The following is a 20,263-nucleotide window of genomic DNA, read 5'->3' as shown; positions in this document are numbered from 1 at the left end:
CAGAATCAATATGGGTAAGTGGCAAGGGTTATCTGACAGCATCAAGGACTATGTAATTTATAATCAGTAAAATCAACTTGATGATTCAGTTTTTTTCAGTGATGCTCAGTAGTCCATGATCTTCTTGTCCTGGAGAAATTAGATGAGAAGGTTACCCAGGGTCAAGGATTCACAGGTCATTAGGGGCCAAAGGTAATATGGACCAAGGTTTCTTGCTTGGTAGCCTGTCTTGTTGGTCCCTTGTACCACTCAAAGCAACCATTTGACTCAAATTCTTTGCATATATGTGTGTGTGTATGTATGTATCTATATATGTATGCATACATATACGTATATCTATGTATATCTATTACATATATATGTATATATATATATGATTACAAAATCTATAAGTATAAGCCTCTATACTTCCATTTTTTTCTGAGAGTCTTGTGAAGGAGCACCATGGCTTTGTCTACCCTAACCAAGGAGCCCAAATGGACAATTTCTCATTTCTTTCTGAGATAGATCGTCAGCTTTGGTGAAATTGTAACCTTGGATTAGCATTCGTACTCTGATAGGATGAGCAAATGCATCTCAGCCATGGCTAGCAGTGTGGTTTCCTTGGCATAACTTCATATTTTGCCTAGTTAGAAGATGTTTGTGAGTCTCTCCATGTCTCCATCAGGAGTGACTTTTCCCTTTGTTCATTTTTTCTTTGTTCTGTCTGCCTGTCATAATGGCCTCTGCTACAGTTGTGTGGCAATGACCGTGTCCTTCATTTCCACCCACAGGCTATTCTTTAGCCATTGGATTGTCCTGAATTGGCCAGATTAATTGTGCAAATACTAGACCCTTCTACCTGACCTTATGCCTGATGGCATAAAAGCTGATTCCAACTTATGGACAAGGTTGGCTGCACTGCCTCTGGAGTGCCCTCTGAGGTCCCAAGCAGGCAATCGAGGAAATACAAATGAAATAAATGAACAAAGATGAAACAAGGCACGCAGTTTCAATTCTCAGGAATTAAATCCAGTGGCAGAATTTCATGGAAACTAATGTTCTTATAAAATAAAGTTCAGAGGGGAAAAAAACATATCCATGAATGCTTTTTCCCCCAATACTCATTTTAGTGCTATATGGTTCCTCCATCTAATTGTTTTTGTCTAAATGATGAAAAGACTAAAAATCTTCTCATCTGTATTCATATTAGGTAAAGAACTTATTTAGAATGGTGTATAGGTCTCTGGACATAGGCAAAATGAGAGTTCATTATTGAGTGTATAAAAGGGAACTTTGTATTGGACTAAGCCAATAAGAGCCATCTTTAGAGAATTCCTTTTAGTTTGTGTCCCCTTCCCTTACTCCCCCTCCCCAATTAGGTCATTAGCTCAGGTCTTCTACTGCCAGCATTCACTGCAATGCCATATAGTAAATGTATAGTAAGTGTCTAAGGTATGTCTTTTGGTTAATTGTCTCAGTGTATTCCTGACTGAAAACAAGGGAACAGAGTTGATCTCCCTGCCTGAGAATGCTAAAAATAAAATGAATCAAATAACTGAGTACATGTTCTCCAAGAGATGGCTTGTTAACACACCCAATAGTGATAACCAGTGCTGTGTATTTGCCAGAAACGCCTGTGAACTTATCTCCTAACTCACTGAGAAAACTTGCTTCTAAGATGAAGATAGATGGACGATTTTAATGGCAGTTAGAAGATATGTGGCTATGTTAAGCCACTGTACTTTGGCATATAAAGGCACTGGCTATATGTCTTCTGGGGATATTAAGAATTCTTTCTTCTCCCCTACCTAAAAGCAGCTATTTCTCACCCTTAAGAAAGTGCTAAAGAGGAGGGAGGCATCTTTGAACAGGACTCCCTGCTAGCAAGACTCCCTGCTTTCCCCAGGAAATAACTGATGCTTCTGAGCCATGTGCAGCTACTGAAAACACATTCCACAGACTTTGAAAACATGGTCCTGAGTTCATCTTGCCCAGGCTGACCTGGTCCTCAGTTGCAGGTTTTTAAATTATGTAAAGTGTAAGGAGCAATAGCTTTTAAGGGGAACTGCTAAAAATTGTGTTTGAATGATGTTTCATATGGTACAGTGGTTTTGGGAGTTAACTTGCCATATCATTTCTTGAAAATTTCAAATAGGGGATTATGAAACAAGGAATATGGAGAGGTACAAAGGATCACAGGAGGAGGGAAGAGATATCCTTACACCAAGACATTTGGAACTTTCGACAGAATAGTTTCTCACTCTTTTCTCATTCACTGTGTGGCACACAGTAGGCATTTAAATGTTTATTGATTGACTGTGAATTTCAGGAGCTAAGCCTTGAAACACAAAAATAATAGGGAGAAAGGTTTGCTTGACCTGAGTTTCTCAACATGTTGATAGTTACATTACAAAATTGCTTTTGGTGGTCTTTTTTACTATTTTTCTAGGTTGTTGATTTGTGTGCACGTTTTTTTTCTTTCTTTCTAAGTAAATGAACAGTGAAGATGAGTTAGCCCATTAGAGGGATTTTAAGATTTTTTTCTCCATTTACTCTTTGAAGGAATGCGTTTATTGGTGAGGCTCTTTTCTGTGATGTGAAAAACAGAAAGTTGTAGCTGGTCTCTAATTAATAAAAGTTAGTAAGCCAGATTTCTCCTTTCATCCTCACCTCATCTTTAGCAGGAAGAGTTAGGAAACAGGAGGAAGACAAATGGGAAATGGATGCTTTTGCTCCATGCCTGTATTATTCAATAGCTGTTTGGTGAATTGAGTTGATAACTTGCAAGGTATGTCTGTCTTTTCCAACTGTTTGATAGTAGAACAGCTAAGACTTAAGCTGAAGCTCCTCCACTAAATAAAAAGAATTCTGGGTGAAACACCCCTGAGGCTACAACTCTAAGAGCAAATGTGACAAAATAGAATCAGAAACCAATTAAGTACACAGCTAAAGCAAGCCAAATTTTTTAAAAGCCTGAAATAGCCAAAAATGGAAACATATTACAGTTATCTGAATTCACAATGCAGAACAAGTTTGGTCGTATTTAAGATAATTCTCTAGTGCCTGCTATTTTTAGTCTAAGGGTAAGCGTCTGTAAGAGTCTTTCAGCATTGCTTCTCTTTAACCTGGCCTAACAAGCTAAGCCAATAAGCTGTCTGATTTTCCTTGTACATGAGGAAGAGAGATAGCTAAAACAAACCATTTGTGGGGAAAATGTTCAGCCTATCTTGTATTAAGAGCTTTCTTCATATAGATTTTTGAAACATCCCGATATTAAGTGTTGCCTTGTCAGGGAGCAAAATGTCAATCTTTGCTGTTTTGAAACTGTAGAAGCACGGATATAAAAAGAGGATTTTATAGGACTAGACTAATGGAAATAAACATTACTCCATTACCGTCAATAATGTGAAATCTTTGCAGTTGAAGCTGCCATTATGAATGTCAGTGAGAAGAAATATTCCCAAAGACTAGCATTTATTTGTTTGGTTGGTTTTGGGAAAGGAAAGACTTTAAAGAGCCCTGGAATAGTTCTTAAGACATTCTCCTCAGTAAAATTGTACCCTATAATTTCAAGGCAGAAAGTCAGGATGTTTTAAAACATAAAACTGGTTACTCCATTTGGTGTTTTTGTGTTTTAGGTATTAAAAATGAATTCTACATGGTGTCGTGGTCATGCTAAAACCTCTCTGTGTTCCATTCAATGCACAAAGACAACTTTATCATTCAGTTTTACTAACATGAAAAGCAAAAACTGTTGCCACTCCAGGGATGTTTTTTATTTAATTTGTTTTGTTTTCTGTGAAGAGAAAGAGGCAGAAAAGACATTTTTGGCGTGTGGGGGAAAGAATGTCTGTTTAAAACTTAATGAAATTATTGAATGCCGTTGTTAGCATAATTTGGCCTTTCACTTAGTTCATTAGATAAAATACTTATATTTCCCAATTTTTATTTTATCTGTTTTATTTTTATTTAAAAAATACTTGGTTCAAGAATAGATGTGATCAGTGTAAAGTAACCCTGTTCTTTTAGGCAAGGAAAGCACCTGTATTGAGCACCTACTCTGTGCAAGGCACTATGGGCAATAAGAAAAAAGCTTGAAACACTTTCCTTGTCCTCTAGGAACACCTGTTGATAATAATACATTTGCAAGAAAGGAAAGCTGACAATATAAAATAATCCATGGAATAGTTCTGCTTCCTCTCCTGCTACTTACTCTATAGATCTTTACAATTTGCCCTAGGTCACTTAGATCAGAGGTGTGTCTAAAGCAGTTCAAAATGTAACTGGGAAGTGTGTGACAAAATAAATAAAAATGTATTATATCATAGCTAATGTTCATTTGTGATTTTCTAAGTCAATATATAGCGTGCAGAGATGTTTCTATGTGAATTTGATACCACTGACCTGTATGATACAGTGGATAGAACATGGAGTTAGGAAGACCTGAGTTCAAATTTGACCTCAGACACTTACTGTGTGGTTGAAGAGAAGTTACTTAACCTCTGCCTGCCTCTGTCACCTTATCTGTATGATGACTTTCATCATAGTACCGGTCTCTCAAGTTGTCCTGAGGGTAAAATGAGATATTTGAGATGTTTGTAAAGCACTTAGCCCATTGCCTAGAACATAGTAGGCACTTAATAAATTCTCCCTTCCTTCCTTCGTTCCTTCCTTCCTTCGTTCGTTCCTTCCTTCCTTCTTTCTTTCCTTCCTTCCTTCCTTTCCTCCTCCTCTTCTTCATTCTTTCATTCCTCACCAAATTTCAAAATTCCTCATTATAGTTGACCTTCTTCTACATTTGACCCTCTTGACTCAATCCCTTGTTCTGGATGTTTTCTCCTTACTTGGATTTTTTAATATTGGTCTCTTTTGGCTCTTTTCCTATCTTTATAATTGCTCCTGTTTTGCATATTTACTCAGTTTCTGTCCCTTTTCCTGCCTGCTAAATGTGTGTGGCCAAAGCTCTTGAGTTCACCTCCTTACTTTTCTTTCTCTTTTTATTTGGTGACTATTCACTCCCATGATTGAAATATCATTCCTATGTAATTGAGTTCATTTCTGTACTTGGCCAATCTTCTTATTTTTTGCTCTGTATTTCCAAGTACCTTCTGGATGTTTTCATGTGAACCTGTGCAAAGTTAAACAGCATCTTTGCATCAAATCCTCCTACCATCCTATTTTCCTTAGGTCACCATTTTCAGTTTTCTAGCCTCAATCCCCTCTGGGTCTTTTTGGACTTTTGCTTTTCCCCTTGTGTACTTGAGTTACAAGTCCAAACTGACCTTACCATTTCTCACGAATGGCATTCTGTCTCTTGGTGCTCTGTCTTTGCTCTCTGGCTTATTCTTATGCCTATGGATACATGCCCTTCTCACTTGTGCCTCTTTGAAATCCCTGGTTTCCCTTAATTCTCTGTTCAACCATCTACTACAATGGAACCTTTCTTGATCTCCCCTCTCCCCCAACTCCTTTTGCTCTCTTACCACCCCCCCCAAATTATCTTGCATCCTTATATTTCATTTATTTATGCTTTTTTGTATGGGCTTATGTGTGTGCATATTGTCTCCCCTTACATGAAAGAAGCTCCTTGTGGACAGATACTATTTCATTTTTGTCTTTGTATTACTAGTAAGACCTTGGCCTAAAGGGTCCAAGGTCTCCCAGTGTGACCTGGGTCATCTCCAGTCATCCTGAGGAATATCAGGTCACTGGATTCAGATGGCTCTAGAGGAGAACTGAGGCTGGTGACCTGCACAGCCCTCACTCACTCAAAATAAAGTCAAGTGCAAGTCATATCATCATTTCTCTGATGGCATAGTCTTCTTCAGCAACGAAGAATGAACACAACAATGTATTACTAGCACCTAATACCAGACTTATTGTGGGAACCTAATAAATACCTGCCAACAGATTGATACCTTGCCACCATATAGTTGTTATGATGTGTTTCTTCTATTTCCACATTACATTTCATACTATTCTTCTCAGCTTTGTCTCTGAGTGGATATAAGGGCAGAGTCTGCTGTGGGCTAGGTTTGAAAGTCTCCATAGATGGGGTTTAAGTCTTCCTGAGGTCACAGAAACCAGAAAGATACTGGCTGAATATTTCCTGCTTAAGAAGGTCCCCAAATCATCAGTTCATTGTAGAGCTAGAAGTCAATTGCTAGAAACATAAGAGTGCTCAGATACTACCTATACGGTGATACTCTTGGTCCACCTATTGTCCATCTCTTGCTCTTCCTCCTATTCTTATATTCGAAGATACAGTTATTTTTCTTCTTCTATCTAGCCCTGAACTCTGATCCCAGTGCATCAAAGCCCTATCCCTCCAGTCCATATTCCCTGCTGCCTTCCCAATCCATTGTGCCCCCAGGAACCTCTACTCCTGGGATAGGGAACCTCTGCCCTCGAGGCCGCATAAAGCCCTTTATTTTCAATTTTGGATTGAATCCAAATTGGATTCAGTAAGAGGGCCATACTTGAGGACAGCCTTGAGGCTGTAGGTTCCCCACCCCTGCTCTATTCTGTTGCTGAATGTCCCATTCATTCTAGATATCTTCATCTTGTGACACTTACAGAAACCTGATTCCCTCCAGATTACAGTGAATCCCCTGCTATCTTCTCCATTGTAGATTGTTCATTGCTTTATCCTGCAATTCAATGGGCAAGGAGAAAGTATCAGCCAGGTCTTTATTTCCCACTGTCACATGCGTGTTGCTGTCCCTTTACTATACAACTCCTTTAAATTAAATTTGACAGATATTTATTAAGTCCCTAATATGTGCAAGGTGCTGATCTAGATGTATATGTCCACAAGAGATATGGAGATATAATTGATAAGATCCAGAAGCTGATTGAGTTATGAGGTTTAAGGAAGCAGGAAAAATTGAAGATACCTCCAAGTTTGTGAACCTTGGTGATTGGGAAAACAATGGTACCCTCAACAGAAATTGGGAAAGTTGAAGAAAAATTGGTTTGGAGAAAAATATGAGCAGTGTTTGGACATGGAACACCCTGGTACAGGTATCCAGCAGGCAGTTTCTGATGTGTGATAGGAGTATAAGAGAACACTTACAGATAAATAGGGTACCTCAAGTTTTAATAGCTTAAATTGCACTAAACCTTTTGAAGTACTCTGCATTTAGATTTGGGAGTCACCTCCATGAACATAATAATTATTTAAACCCATGAGAACTGATGAGATCACCAGTGAGAAAGGATGAAGAGAGAAGAGAGCAGGTAGATCAGGACAGAGCCTTAGGGAAGACAGCTAAACATAGTTAGCAGTAAGATAATTCAGCAAAGATGACTGAGAGGGAATAATCAGACATGAGGGAGAATCAAGCCAGAGTAGTGTCATGGAAGCCAGGGGAAGAGAGAACGTCAAGAAAGAGGTTGGTGATTAAATAATCTTGGTTGCTAGACTTGAGATCACTCACCTTTCTTTCTCAAAGAATTTAGTGTTATCTCACATTGTTCTTTTTACCTTGCCCCTATCCTGACCCTTAGAATAGAAGCAAGAAGTCTTAAAAGACTATCATAATGATCTTCTCTACACACTGACATTCCAGTTCATTAATCTTTAAAATTCCCATGACTTATGTTTTTACTCCACTTCAGACACTCACAGATATGGTCATCTCATTGTCAACCTTATGGGTGCCAAATCCATGACCTTGAATGCTGAAATTATTCCCTCTAGTCAAAAAGTCCCATTTTTCCAACTATTCCTCTTCCTTATTCTTCCTCAATCTAATATTAGTCTTTTCCATGATCTCAGCCCCTCCACTTTCTCCCAGTCCATTATTTTTGTTTTTGCCTCACTTTCTTCTTTTCACAGTCTTGGTTCTGTAGTTGACCAGTGCAACTGGATGCTGTTGCTTTTCTTAGAAGTTCTTGTATACTTATCATGCCACTCTTTCTCTACTCCTACAGTCCTCAATACAGGCTTACCCTCATCGTCTGCCTTCTCCACATCTACTCTCAAACTGCTTCCAAATGCCATTAGAGGAAGCCATTTATTCATACTTAGTCGGCCCAACACTAGCTCAAATTGTGTGATGTCAGTTTGTCCCTTAGTGCTTTGGCAGAGTTATTCTTCCTTTATGGGCTTTCTCTCATATCTTTTTAACAACTCCTAAAGTTTCACTCTTCTCAAACCTCTTATACTTTCTTCACTCTGTCCTTTCTCAGCAAATGATCTCACCTCCTACTTCACTGAAAAAATTAATGCTCTCATCTCATGGGTCCTTATCACCTCCACTCCATATCTCAAAACTCTACTAGATCTTTTCCCATCTTTTCTTCCTTTACGGTCTCCAAAGGAAAAGTGCTTTATTTCCTTTTCAAGACGAACTCCTACTTCTCTACCTCCTTATTGCATCCTCTCCTATCTAGTCTCCTGTATTCTGAAAGCTTACTTCATAAATTAGCCCCACCTTCCTGTTTATCTTCATTTTCTCCCTATCTTCTTGTTGCCTACAAAAATGTCCAGGTCACAGCATCCCTTTTTTTTTTTAATAGTTTTATTTATTTACTTTTAGATTTTGACATTAATTTCTACAAAATTTTGAGTTCCAATTTTTCTCCCCATCTCTCCTCTCCCCCCACCCCATAACACCTTGCATTCTGATTACCCCTTCCCTCAATGTGCCCTCCCTTCTGTCACAGCCCACCCTTCCCTTATCCTCATCTTCTCTCTTTTCTTGCAGGGCAAGATAAATTTCTATACCCCATTACCTGTATTTCTTATTTCCCAGTTATATGCAATAACAATTCTCAACATTCATTTCTAATACTTTGAATTCCAACTTCTCTACCTTCCTCTCTCCCCACCCATTCCCACTGAGAAGACAAGCAATTCAATACAACCTATATATGTGTCATTTCGCAAAAGACTTCCATAATAGTCATGCTGTGTAAGACTAACTATATTTCCCTCCATTCTACCCTGCCCCCCCTTTTTTTCCTATTCTCATTTGACTTTGTCCCTTCCCAAAAGTGTTTATTTCTAGTTACTCCTACCTCCCATTTTCCCTCCCTTCTATCATCCCCCTCACCCCACTTGTCCCTTCTCCCCTACTTTCCTGTAGTGTAAGATACATTTTCATACCAAATTTAATGAGCTGTTATTCCCTCCTTAAACCATATGTGAAGAGAGTAAGTTTCACTTTTCCCCTCTCACCTTCTCCCTTTTCTCCTCCATTGATAAAGATATTTTATCTTTTTTATGAGTAATAGTCTGCCCCATCCCATTTCTCCCTTTCTCCTTCCAATATTTCCCTCTTTCACTCTTTAATTTCATTTTATTTTTTAATGGATATCATCTCTTCTGATTCAACTTAACCTGTACTCTCTGTCTATGTGTGTGTGTGTGTGTGTGTGTGTGTGTGTGTGTGTGTGTGTGTGTGTGTGTGTGTGTGTGTGTGTAAAATCCCTCCACCTACCCAAATACTGAGAAAAGTTCAAGAGTTACAAATATTACCTTTCCATATAGGAACATAAAGAGTTCAGCTTTAGAAAGTCCCATATGATTTCTCTTTCCTATTTATCTTTTCATGCTTCTCTTGATTCTTGTGTTTGAAAGTCAAATATTCTATTCAGTTCTGGTCTTTTCATCATGAATGGTTGAAAGTCCTCTATATCACTGAATGACCATTTATTCCCTTGAAGTATTATATTCAGTTTTGTTTCTTTCTAGCTGCTTGCAATATTTTCTCCTTGACCTGGGAAATTTGAAATTTGGCCACAATATTCCTAGGAGTTTCTCTTTTCAGGTCTCTTTCAGGAGGTGATTGGTGGATTCTTTCGATGTTTATTTTGCCTTCTGGTTCTAGAATATCAGGGCAGTTTTCCTTGATAATTTCATGAAAGATAATGCCTAGGCTCTTTTTTTGATCATGGTTTTCAGGTAGTCCCATAATTTTTAAATTGTCTCTCCTGGATCTATTTTCCAGATCAGTTGTTTTTCCCATGAGATGTTTCACATTATCATCTATTTTTTCAATCTTTTAGTTTTGTTTTGTAACTTCTTGGTTTATCATATAGTCATTAGCTTCCTTGAAGTGCACTCTCATTTTTAAAGAGCTATTTTGTTCAGTGAGCTTTTGAATCTCTTTTTCCATTAGGCTAATTCTGCTTTTTAAAGCTTTCTTCTCATTGGCTTTTTGGACCTCTTTTTCCAATTGAGTTAACCTATTTTTAAAGGTATCATTTTCCTCAGTATTTTTTGGGTTCTCCTTTAGCAAGCTCTTGACTCACTTTTCAAGCTCTTCTATGGTCTGAGCCTCTTTCATATTCATTTTGGAGGTACTAGATGCAGAAACCTTGACTTCCTCCGACAGTGTGCATTGTTCTTCCTCAACTGAAAGGATGGAAGGAGATACCTGTTCACCAAGAAAGTAACCTTCTATGGTCTTATTTTTTTCCCTTTTTTGGACATTTTCCCAGCCAGTTACTTGACTTCTGAATCCTTTGTCAAGAGAAGGGACCTAGTGCTCCTCCTCTCCCCAGGATGTGCTCAGGGCTGAGATTCAGATCAGCTGCTCAATTCCCCCAGTGTCTTTAAACTGAGCTGCTGGGACAACGGACCCAGGCTGCTTCCATGGCCACTGAAGCTGCCCAGCACCTACTGCTGCCACCGCCACCACCACTGCCTCTTGCTGGGGCCAGTGCTGGGGGGACCCTGCTCTCCTCTTTCCCAGTTGGGAAAGCCCTCCCACACTGACCTTGGAAGCTTTCTTTGGCATTTGTGGGTTTAGGGATCTGGGACCCTCCCTGCTGGGAGACCCTGGAGGCCTGTTCTTGTCCTGTTCCTCCCCATGCTGCATGGCCAGGGCTGAGCTCTGCTCTACTCAGCATCCTGTGGAATAGACCTTTCCTGTTGGCCTTCCAGGTTACCTTTGGCTGGAAATCTCTTTCACTCTGTTCTGTGGTTTCTCCTGCTCTAGAATTTGTTGAGAGTCATTTTTTACAGGTATTTTGTGGGCTATGGGGAAAGCACTAGAGTATATGCATCTTTCTACTCTGCCATCTTGGTTCTGCCCCTATAGCATCCTTTAAAAACAGTTTCTCCTGATCTGGCTGTTAACTTCAAGCTGTTATCTAATAACTAATATCTTGTTTCAATTTTACTTTAACTTCTAGAAAGAGGAGTCTGCTTCCCTTTGATCTGTTCACTTATTCCCCCTTACAATCAAGTTTCCATTCTAACCACTTTGCTCAAATTTCTCTTCCCAAAGTTATCAGTGATCAATTAAATATTCATTTAAATGGATTTTTCACAACCCTCATCCTCACTGACTTCTCAGCATCCTTTGATATTAGTGATCAAGATATCTTTCTGCATACGCTTTCCTTTCTTGACTTTTATGACTCGACTTTCTCTTAGTCTTAGTCTGTCTATAACTCTTCAGTTATCTTTTGTTGGGTCAACATCTAACTTCTCCAAAACATCAAGAGATTTATTCATCTGAAACTTAAGTGTTTTTACCATGTAGAGTTCCCAACAAAGATAAAAGTAGTCCTAAGAAGTCTAACTTCTCATTTATTATTGTGTTATACATTTGAAAGGGTGAGAGTATTAGTGTGTATCTAACTTCTGAGGGAATAATAGCCTGTGTTAGGAGGAAAGGTATAGAGAGAAGGTCAGTGAACAAATACTAAGAGGAAAGACTATATCTACTTTACTGTGCTGTATTTGTTTTACTATATGGCCTATATCTACTTTGCTTAACAATTTTACCTGGAGTAGACCCTGTCCTCCTCCTCCTTCCCCTCTGATTTCTATTGTACTATAGACTCAGAAGTTTGGAAGGAATTTAGTATATAGTTCAATAGCCTCATGTTACAAATGAGGGAGCTGAAGCCAACTGGTCACACAGCTCATTAGTTACAAAGTCAAGCAAAGTTCTTTCAGGTATGCCCCTGCTTGTTTCTCCTGTGAATCACCTTTGGGTGATAATGGAAGACTGGTAGTGGTTCTAAATAATCAGAATGATAGAGGATTGATCTTGGAATCAGGAAGACCTGGGTTTAAACCTGCCTCTGACACAGATCAATCAGTGGCATAACCATGTAAAAGTTATCACCTCTCAGCACCTAAGACTTTATTGAAGAGTTGCTATTCTGCTGATGTGCGAGGATGGAGAGAGATCACACATTTGGAGTTGTCTACACTGATGAAATCACGAGGCCAGGGGGGAAATACTATTGTTTTTGTTATTGTTGTTATTACAGTATTCTCAGAGGCCACCATCTTTGATATGGAGTGTATTGTGCAGTTTAATGAAACATCTCCAAGTTTATGTGACTTCCATAACAGGTTCTGGTCTGATAGGAGAAGAGCACTCTGGGCAGAATCTTCTCTATCCTCTGTGGCCTAGAAATTCTTGGGAATGTTTGTGCTAGAGTTAGAAAAAAAAAACAAACCACTCGTTTTCTGAATTTGAGCTTCATAAAATGCTTATCAGATGGTGGTAGCTATTTAGAAAAGTACTACTAAAAGGTAAATATTCATTGTTCTCGAGATATTACCAAAGAAGAATTTGGTGCAGTAGGATAGTTCCTGATCATCAGTCCTTTTCGGAATAGCTCTTAATTTTTAGCCAAAGCTGTTCACAGTTGATTGTCTAACTTGTGTGCTTCCTGGGATTAAGTGCGAGTATAAAGCAATTTCCCTAAACACCAAGCCTTGGCACAGTTTTCCACACCTCTTTGTTGTTTAATCCCTTTGTGGAGTCAATTGCTAAATCTAACTACTTCCTTCTTTGTTGTATAGTGAACATTGATCCATTCATTCATTGACTCATTCATTCATTCTTCTAAGGCTTTTCTACTAAATCTCCTGAACTTGAGTCTTATAGCCTTCTCTTTACTGTCCTTTCAGGCTCTGATTACCCCAAACCATTTTGCAGACTGCTGCCAGAATATCTTTGCCTTATTCTATTTCATTGTTAGGTCAACAACGACTACTGTATGTACCCAATTCTGTGCTAGACACTATGGAAAATAAGAAAGACACCATTACATAGCAGTCTCTGGTCTCAACGATGTAAAGCCCCTTTATAAAAGAGGAAATATAGCATCAGAGGACCTGAGCTTGAGGTCAAATCTCTGTTTTCTACTCTTTGGATGACCTTAGGTAAACACCTATCTTTGGGGCCACATTTGTAAAATGAAGAGGGTGGATGAGATAATTGATAAGATTTCCTCAATTTCTAGATCTGTGAAATCATAGGAAATTTTAAATCCAGGAAGCTTTGATTAATTTCACCTGTTTTCCATCATGAGTGTTAAGTTAGCATAATGTAGTGATCAGAAAGAGCATGGACCTTAGAGTCAAGAAGACCTGGGTATAAATCTTTCCTTTAACATTCTGACTGTGTGATGACTGAGAACCTTATTTAACCTCTGTGTGCACCAGGCTGATCACTAGAGCAGTAAGGTACTGACCAGTAGCCTACTCCAGACCATTACAGAATTCCAATATAGCCACTAACACGTTTATTCCCATTCAGTCCTTATTTATGTGAACATATCAATATTGATTGTATGTTGGCTAGCCTTTTATCCTCCCAGTTGAAAGTGTATAGTGACTATTGTGAACTCATACCCCCTACAGGAAAAACAAATCAAAGTTCATTTCTCACTGACCTTGGGTCGATAGTATCACCTTTGAAATTACATATACAAATTGTGAGGACAGGTTTTGTGTACAATGAATGTACAATTCTGTGCGCACTATGAAAATACTTTTTGCCTGATTAAGACTTGTGGAAGAACATCAGACAAGGAACCAAAAACTCTGCATTCTGGGCACATTTGCCTCTGTCTAGTTGAAAGTCATGTGGCAAGATTTTTAAGCTCTCCAGGCCTCAGTTTTCCCATCTGTAAAATGAGAACATTGGAAAAAATCCATCACTAACATTTGTTCTAACTTTCTCAAACTTCAAAACATTTATTAAGTTCCTCCTTTGTACAATGTTGTGTTAGTTTCTGTGAATATAAGAATATTCTAAGAGGAGTACTCTTTCCTCAGTAAACTTACAGTCTGAAAGGGTAGGTTCAAAAATAAATACACAAGGTAAGCAATATTAAGTTTGAATCTACAAAACTAAACATAAAATATCTAAACTGAGGGTAGTGGGTTCCCTCTCATTGGAGGATTTCAAATGCATGCTGGATGACCATTGGACAACCATTTGTCAGTAATGTTAGAGAACAGACTCTTTGTCTGATACATTAGGAACCCCTGAAGTCCTTTCTGCCTTCAAGACGCTGTGATTATGATCAGTCACACAAGGACTTCATATAATTTCCAATCTTGATATAATTTGTGATTTTTATATTGGGATATAATCGTGTGATTGTGATAAGTCATAGTCTTTATATAATTTTCAACAAAGCCAAAAATCATTGTGAGATAGATTTTCATTTCAAATTGACTATAAACTATACATAATTCTCACAGATAAGCACAGCAATGGCATTGGAAGTTATAAGAATTCTAGATGAATGTTCAGCATGTACCAAAGCAATCTTAATGTTTCGTGGTTTGAAGAATAAGTAATTCATCTTGACTGGTTTGAGGGAGCTCTATCTTGAAGTTTATAGTAATAACTGACATTTATAGAGCATTCTAAAATTTCCAATGTGTTCTACAAACATCTCATTTCATCCTTAAAGCAATCCTTGCCAGTATTATTTGCGTTTTGCAAATAAGGAAACTGAGACCTAGAGACATTAACCTAACTTACCATTCGTCACATAGTAAATATAGAGGTAATTAATAAATATAGAAGGTAAAATTCAAACCCATGTCTCTACTAACTGCAAGTCAGTACTTTTCTTTCTTCTTTCTGTACCAGTAAACCTCCTCTAAGACCATGCCCTGGGGGACTTATTTCAATGTGCTCTGGAACTATGGGTTCTTGCTATTTTAACTGAGTCTGCTAGTCCTAGAACACATATTAATGGTGTATTACTATCTAGCCAGCCCAAGATGTTCAACTATACTTTCACATTGCATTTGAGCAGCCACTTCAGCCCCATCCTGGCTATCCCCCTTGCATTATTTCCCTGTAGTATCACTGATGTTCTGTATGACTTCTGGAACTAAAATATCTTTGCCTGGCTTTCAGGCCCCTACATGTCTTTGTCTCCCCCTGCTAGAATGGAAATTACTTGAGGCCAGGGACTGTCTTGCTTCTGTATTCATCATCTCCAGGACTTAGCATAGTGCTTGGAACATAGTAAATTTTTGTTTGACAAGTGCTTTATTATTCAAATCATTGATTCATATAATATCCTGCTTTTTATTACTAGTAGTAATAGTACATCCTTACCAGACTGAAAACTTCCATTCCAAGTTTTATTTTATTTTTTATTCTTTTATGAATAGTCTATTCCAATCTGATCATTCCATTCTCTTTCATTCCCCCACTTAACATTCATGGGGCAGTGAGGTGGTGCAATGGGTAGAGCATCAGTTTTGAAGTCAGGAGGACCTGAGTTCAGATCAGGACCCAGGCACTTACTAGCTAGCTGGGTGAGGGCAAGTCACTTAATCTTGATTGCCCACTGCCCCCTCCCTGCCCCCCAAATCATGAACTCCCTTTTATAGAGGAGGAAATTCAATGAATTCAATGTTAGAAGACCTGGGTTCAAACTCTGGTTGCACCAGCTGGATTCCCACGTACAGTTTACTTCACCTTTGTGGGTCTCTGTTTCCTGATTTGTACAATGAGGCAGTTGGACTAGATAGAGCCTTCTCATGTCCTGTGATTGCATTATTCTTGTGGATATGTTGTTTTGCATTGCTGTTTCTGTGTTTTTCCTATTACATTTCATTTTCGTATGCTGTCCCCCAAGACTAATTGTAAGTTACTGAAAGGCAAGAATTATGCTTCTATTTCCTTTTATTCATTTCACCCTCAACCTGCCCTCCTAACTTGGACTGTATACCTTGCATTTGCTAGGTAGATTTTTAACTATACGGTGAATGGCAGCAACGTTAATGTAGCTGTCTCAGAAATTCTTTTATCATTTGGAGAAAATGTTTTGGGTGACTGTAGCCCATACTAATGAAAGAACAGATCTCTGGGATCACTGAAGAAACTCAAAGTATTGTACAGCTGCCAAGTCTTAGTCTGGTGACTGTAACAAGAGCTTTGGATAGGTCAGTTATTCTATTTCAAGCAGTTCATTCTTTCATTCAAATAATACATGTTTTGTGCATTGATGTTTAAGATAAACTGGTGCCCATTTTGCATTTCTTGTTATGTTTACAAAACACTGCTTTATTGCTGTCTAAATAAGAGTCTAGAGCAACCACTCCCAGTACAGAAGACTGAGAATGTGTTGTTAGACATTCCTCACCCTTAATTAGAAATATTTAACATTAGAGGTCATCTTCCCAGGACAAGAGTGAGGAGGCCCCAGTTCTTGTCCTTGTTCTGCCTCTCAATCAGCTATGTGGAACAAATCATACTACCTCTCTGAACTGCCCCCATCCCAGATTCTTTATGGGTAGAACAAGGGAGTTGAACTGGATGATCTCTGTTTTTCTTTGCAAATCTAAGGTGAATTCATATAGGTCTGACCTGTATATAATTGAGGCATTGCTGGGCCAACCATGGCCACTCACCTCTTAGATTAGAATGAATGTCCAAGAATTCAGCTGCTGTTGTTTCCTTCCTTGTATATCTCCATGTTGTATGATGTTGTGAGATTGGTGCTGACATATGTACAAACTACAAAAACTTGCTTAGCTCATTATCCAGCCTTTTCTCATTTCATTACCTGGATACCTGCTGTCAGCTCTTCCTAATTTTTGTTTGTTCACTCCTTCCAGACCCAATAATCCTCAATCTCTTCTTCCCTCTTAATTTTGTCACACTCTGTCTCATTCTTCTTGAAAAGAGTAATGAAAAGACTCCTGAACTGGGAAGCAGAGACTGGTTTCTGTTTGTGCCACTATCCAGCTGTGTCACTTCCACCACATCTTTTCTCTTTATATCTGTTTTTTTTTTTTTCCCATACTTCAGTGACTTTGTGAGCTCCTTGCCTTTGAGGTTCTTTCATCATTGGTGCATATTACAAGCCATTCACATTTTTCTTGCCTATGCAGTTTCCTTCCATCTTGCCATAAATCTTGCATAGAATATACACCCAACATACTGAAGGCTTTCCTCTCAATTTCTTTGTATTTTGTGAACATCACAAAATCAAGATCAACCTTCACAAAAGTTTTCTTCTGATATATAATTGGAAGGTTGTTCTGGCAGTTCTTGACAAGTTAAATAGACTTCAGTTGCAGTCCTGGGTACAGATTGGATCTGTTTTTCAAGGGCCAGCCTAGCTAAATATAGAGAAACGTATCACCAGTAAATTGACAATTGGGTATGATAAGGATTGTACTTCCATGTTGGTTTAAGGAACTGCCAGATGAAGACATTCCCACTACCAATGCCTGTGGTTACTTTTCTTTGTAATTCATAATCTTACATCATTGCCTGGAATGCTGAGAGGGTAGAAGATTTGCCTATAGTCACATAGTCAGTCTATATCCACTTTTTCCATTCTAACCCATGACTCTATACCTTCTCTCATTTGACCATTAGCTAATCATTTCTCTGGTCATGGCAGACAGTGAAAACTTGACAATTACAAAATGGCCCTCCTTCTTTCAGTGATAGTGGTAAAGTGATAGAAAAAAAGGTGGAGAGTGCTAAAATCAGCGTTTAAATCATCTATAAATGTTAATTTAGCTGTTAGCATGCTAAATGTCCAGTGATCAGTAAGTCAACATTCTGTTGGAGAAACAGAACTGTGTAACTATTAACAATCTAGTTATAGGTGAAACCAGAAGATTTAAGGAAATAAATAAAAAGTTAGTTCATAGATTCTATTTTAGGGGAAAATGAAAGAATTGATAAGAGTTGACTTCATTGTGTGAAAGTAATAAGAAATCATTTCATGGATATCTCACTCAGAAGTGCTTGTGATTAAAACAGACCTCATGAAGATAATTGAAACTTAGGCTGTAAAGTCTGTTACAGGGCATAAAGAGTTAGAGAAATTCTATGAAATATTTGATATGAATATCCAAATTATGTCAATATATCTTAATACTTAATGACTTCATTGCAAGCAAAACTGAGTAAGGTACTCTCCAAAAAAATTGTTGGAAAATGACTTCGGATTAAGAAACAAAAGAGAAAAATTTCTAAACTACTCAAACTCTTCACATTTAGAGGTTTTCTTCAAGAGAGTTAAAAGGTGTTAGATTTGCTGAGCACTAGACAACATTACAAAAAATAATATCGATTATATCTTAGCAAACAATTGCTGACTGGCTCTTGACGTAAGAGTCATTCATTCCTCCATCAACTGTGGGGAGTCAAACCATTTACACTAAACTACAAGAATAAAGATGTTATTGTACATAAATAGGCATATACCCCAAAGAAAGAGGGACAGTAGATTCATATGTTAGAAAAATAATTATAGTAGCACTTTTTGTTGTAGCAAAGAACTGAAAACTAAGATCTCCATCAACTGGAGAATGACTAAATAAATGAAATGCATGGATGTAATGGAATGATATTGTACTGTAAGGAATGATGAAAGGCATGGGAACATTTCAATGAATGAGTACAACATGAAGTGATAAGCAGATCCAGGAAAGTAATCTTATAAAGGAAAACCTCTGGAAAGACTGATGAATGCTGATGAATTGAGTGAATGAATAAATTAATGAAAAAGCATTTATTAAGTGCTATATGTATACAAAACATGGTGCTAAACTCTGGGGATGCAAATAGAATGATCAATGAAGTTTCCAACTTTAATTTCAAAAGGAATTATGTTTCCTACTTCTTGACACAAAGGTGATGAATTAAGGGTGTAGGATGGAGCATGCATTTTCAGACATAGCCAATGTGTTTATTTGTTAAAAGAGAGATCTTTTTTGGGGGAAGAGAATGGGAGTTAGGAGGTAAAGTTGCCAAAGTGTCAACAAAGCATTTTTAAAATGTGCAGAAGAAAGCAGAGAAGGAGACACAGACTATCATGACAGTTCTGGAATTACCATGTTGAATTTGTTATGTCTTAAAAAATAAAAATATGCTGTATATAATAGCGATTTGTGGTTCATATATAATCTTATTTTCAGATTTTTCATGTGGAAATATTAATGATTATTGATTTTTGACACATTCGTAGTAATAAAAAGAACATCTTAAAAAACATAGGATGTTATAAAAGCCCCAACATCTATTAAGATAAATTATTGAAGCTGAAAAGTGGGACATGGATAAACAAAAATTCACCATATCTTTGCTATCACCATCAGCATTGCCTTATAGAAGTTTAGCTAATATAAAGCAGTTACCACAATGAACAAATCAAGAGTCTAGAAACTACCTGAGCCAGCCAACATATTACCTTATTGCCAAATGGAGAGAAATAGCATCCAAAAGAAACATTGGTTTTAGAACAGAAACTCATTTGCAAAACCTTATGAAAGATGGTACAGGATGATGGCCAGAATTGCCTCATAATATGGCAAATTTTCCATGGAGAGCTTAAAATGTGACCCGATTAAACCAAGTCATGCAAAGTGCAATGACTCCTCCATGGTTACTCTGCCTTAAGTCTCTGTCTTATCTATCTCCTTGTGTCTACTGCTCTTCTTAGAGTACAGTTTTCCTTTACGTAGAAACATGGTTTGGCTCTCTATTGACCATAGGATAGGTTTAAAAACTCCTTAGCATAGAATGTCATCAATTCCCCAAGTACTCTTCAAACCTTTCTTTCCACTATTCATTGTTTCCCCAAAGATATCTTTCCTTTTGCTATCTGTGTTCCATAACTCATGTTCTTCTCTTCTCCCAAAATACCTCTCTATTTCAGATACCTTTTGGTGAAACTACCTGCCCTTTAAGTCTTCATTCATTGTCTACCTCCTTCATGAAATCTTCTAGATCATTTGAGTGATATCTCTCTCCTCTGAACTTTTATAGAGCCTTATTTGGAACCTTCTTATGTCACCCAGCGCATCATAATCATGCTTGAATTTGATGGGGATGGGAAGAGGAATATCTTATTATGATGCCTAGACCCCAGCTGGAAGTATTTGCCCTTCTGTACCCCACTCCCAGTTATTTTTATGCTTATAGCTATTTATGGAAATTTGTTTCTGAGATGCTCAAAGACTGAAATTACTCTTCTAGAGACATGATCAAAATCAGGCCAGACAAATTTCCCAATTCATAGACTA

General features: G+C 37.9%; 1 protein-coding gene and 1 long non-coding RNA gene across 7 annotated transcripts in view; one reads left to right on the top strand and one right to left on the bottom strand.

Moving 5' to 3' along the window:
* Positions 1-20,263, top strand: part of PPARGC1A (PPARG coactivator 1 alpha) — a 779,791-nt gene that overhangs the window by 673,478 nt on the left and 86,050 nt on the right. The gene's annotated exons all lie outside the window — the stretch shown is intronic.
* LOC140511319 (uncharacterized) lies at positions 1,367-19,965 on the bottom strand. Its single transcript, XR_011969498.1, has 3 exons — positions 19,901-19,965; positions 6,559-6,632; positions 1,367-4,549 (listed from the first exon to the last, which is right to left on the bottom strand). It is a non-coding gene; the product is annotated as an uncharacterized lncRNA (long non-coding RNA).

The sequence above is a fragment of the Notamacropus eugenii genome, chromosome 6, assembly GCF_028372415.1.
Source record: "Notamacropus eugenii isolate mMacEug1 chromosome 6, mMacEug1.pri_v2, whole genome shotgun sequence".
In the NCBI taxonomy this organism is placed as follows: domain Eukaryota; kingdom Metazoa; phylum Chordata; class Mammalia; order Diprotodontia; family Macropodidae; genus Notamacropus; species Notamacropus eugenii.
The sequence above is the reverse complement of the archived record's forward strand: the minus strand, read 5'-3'. Positions and strand labels throughout refer to the sequence as shown.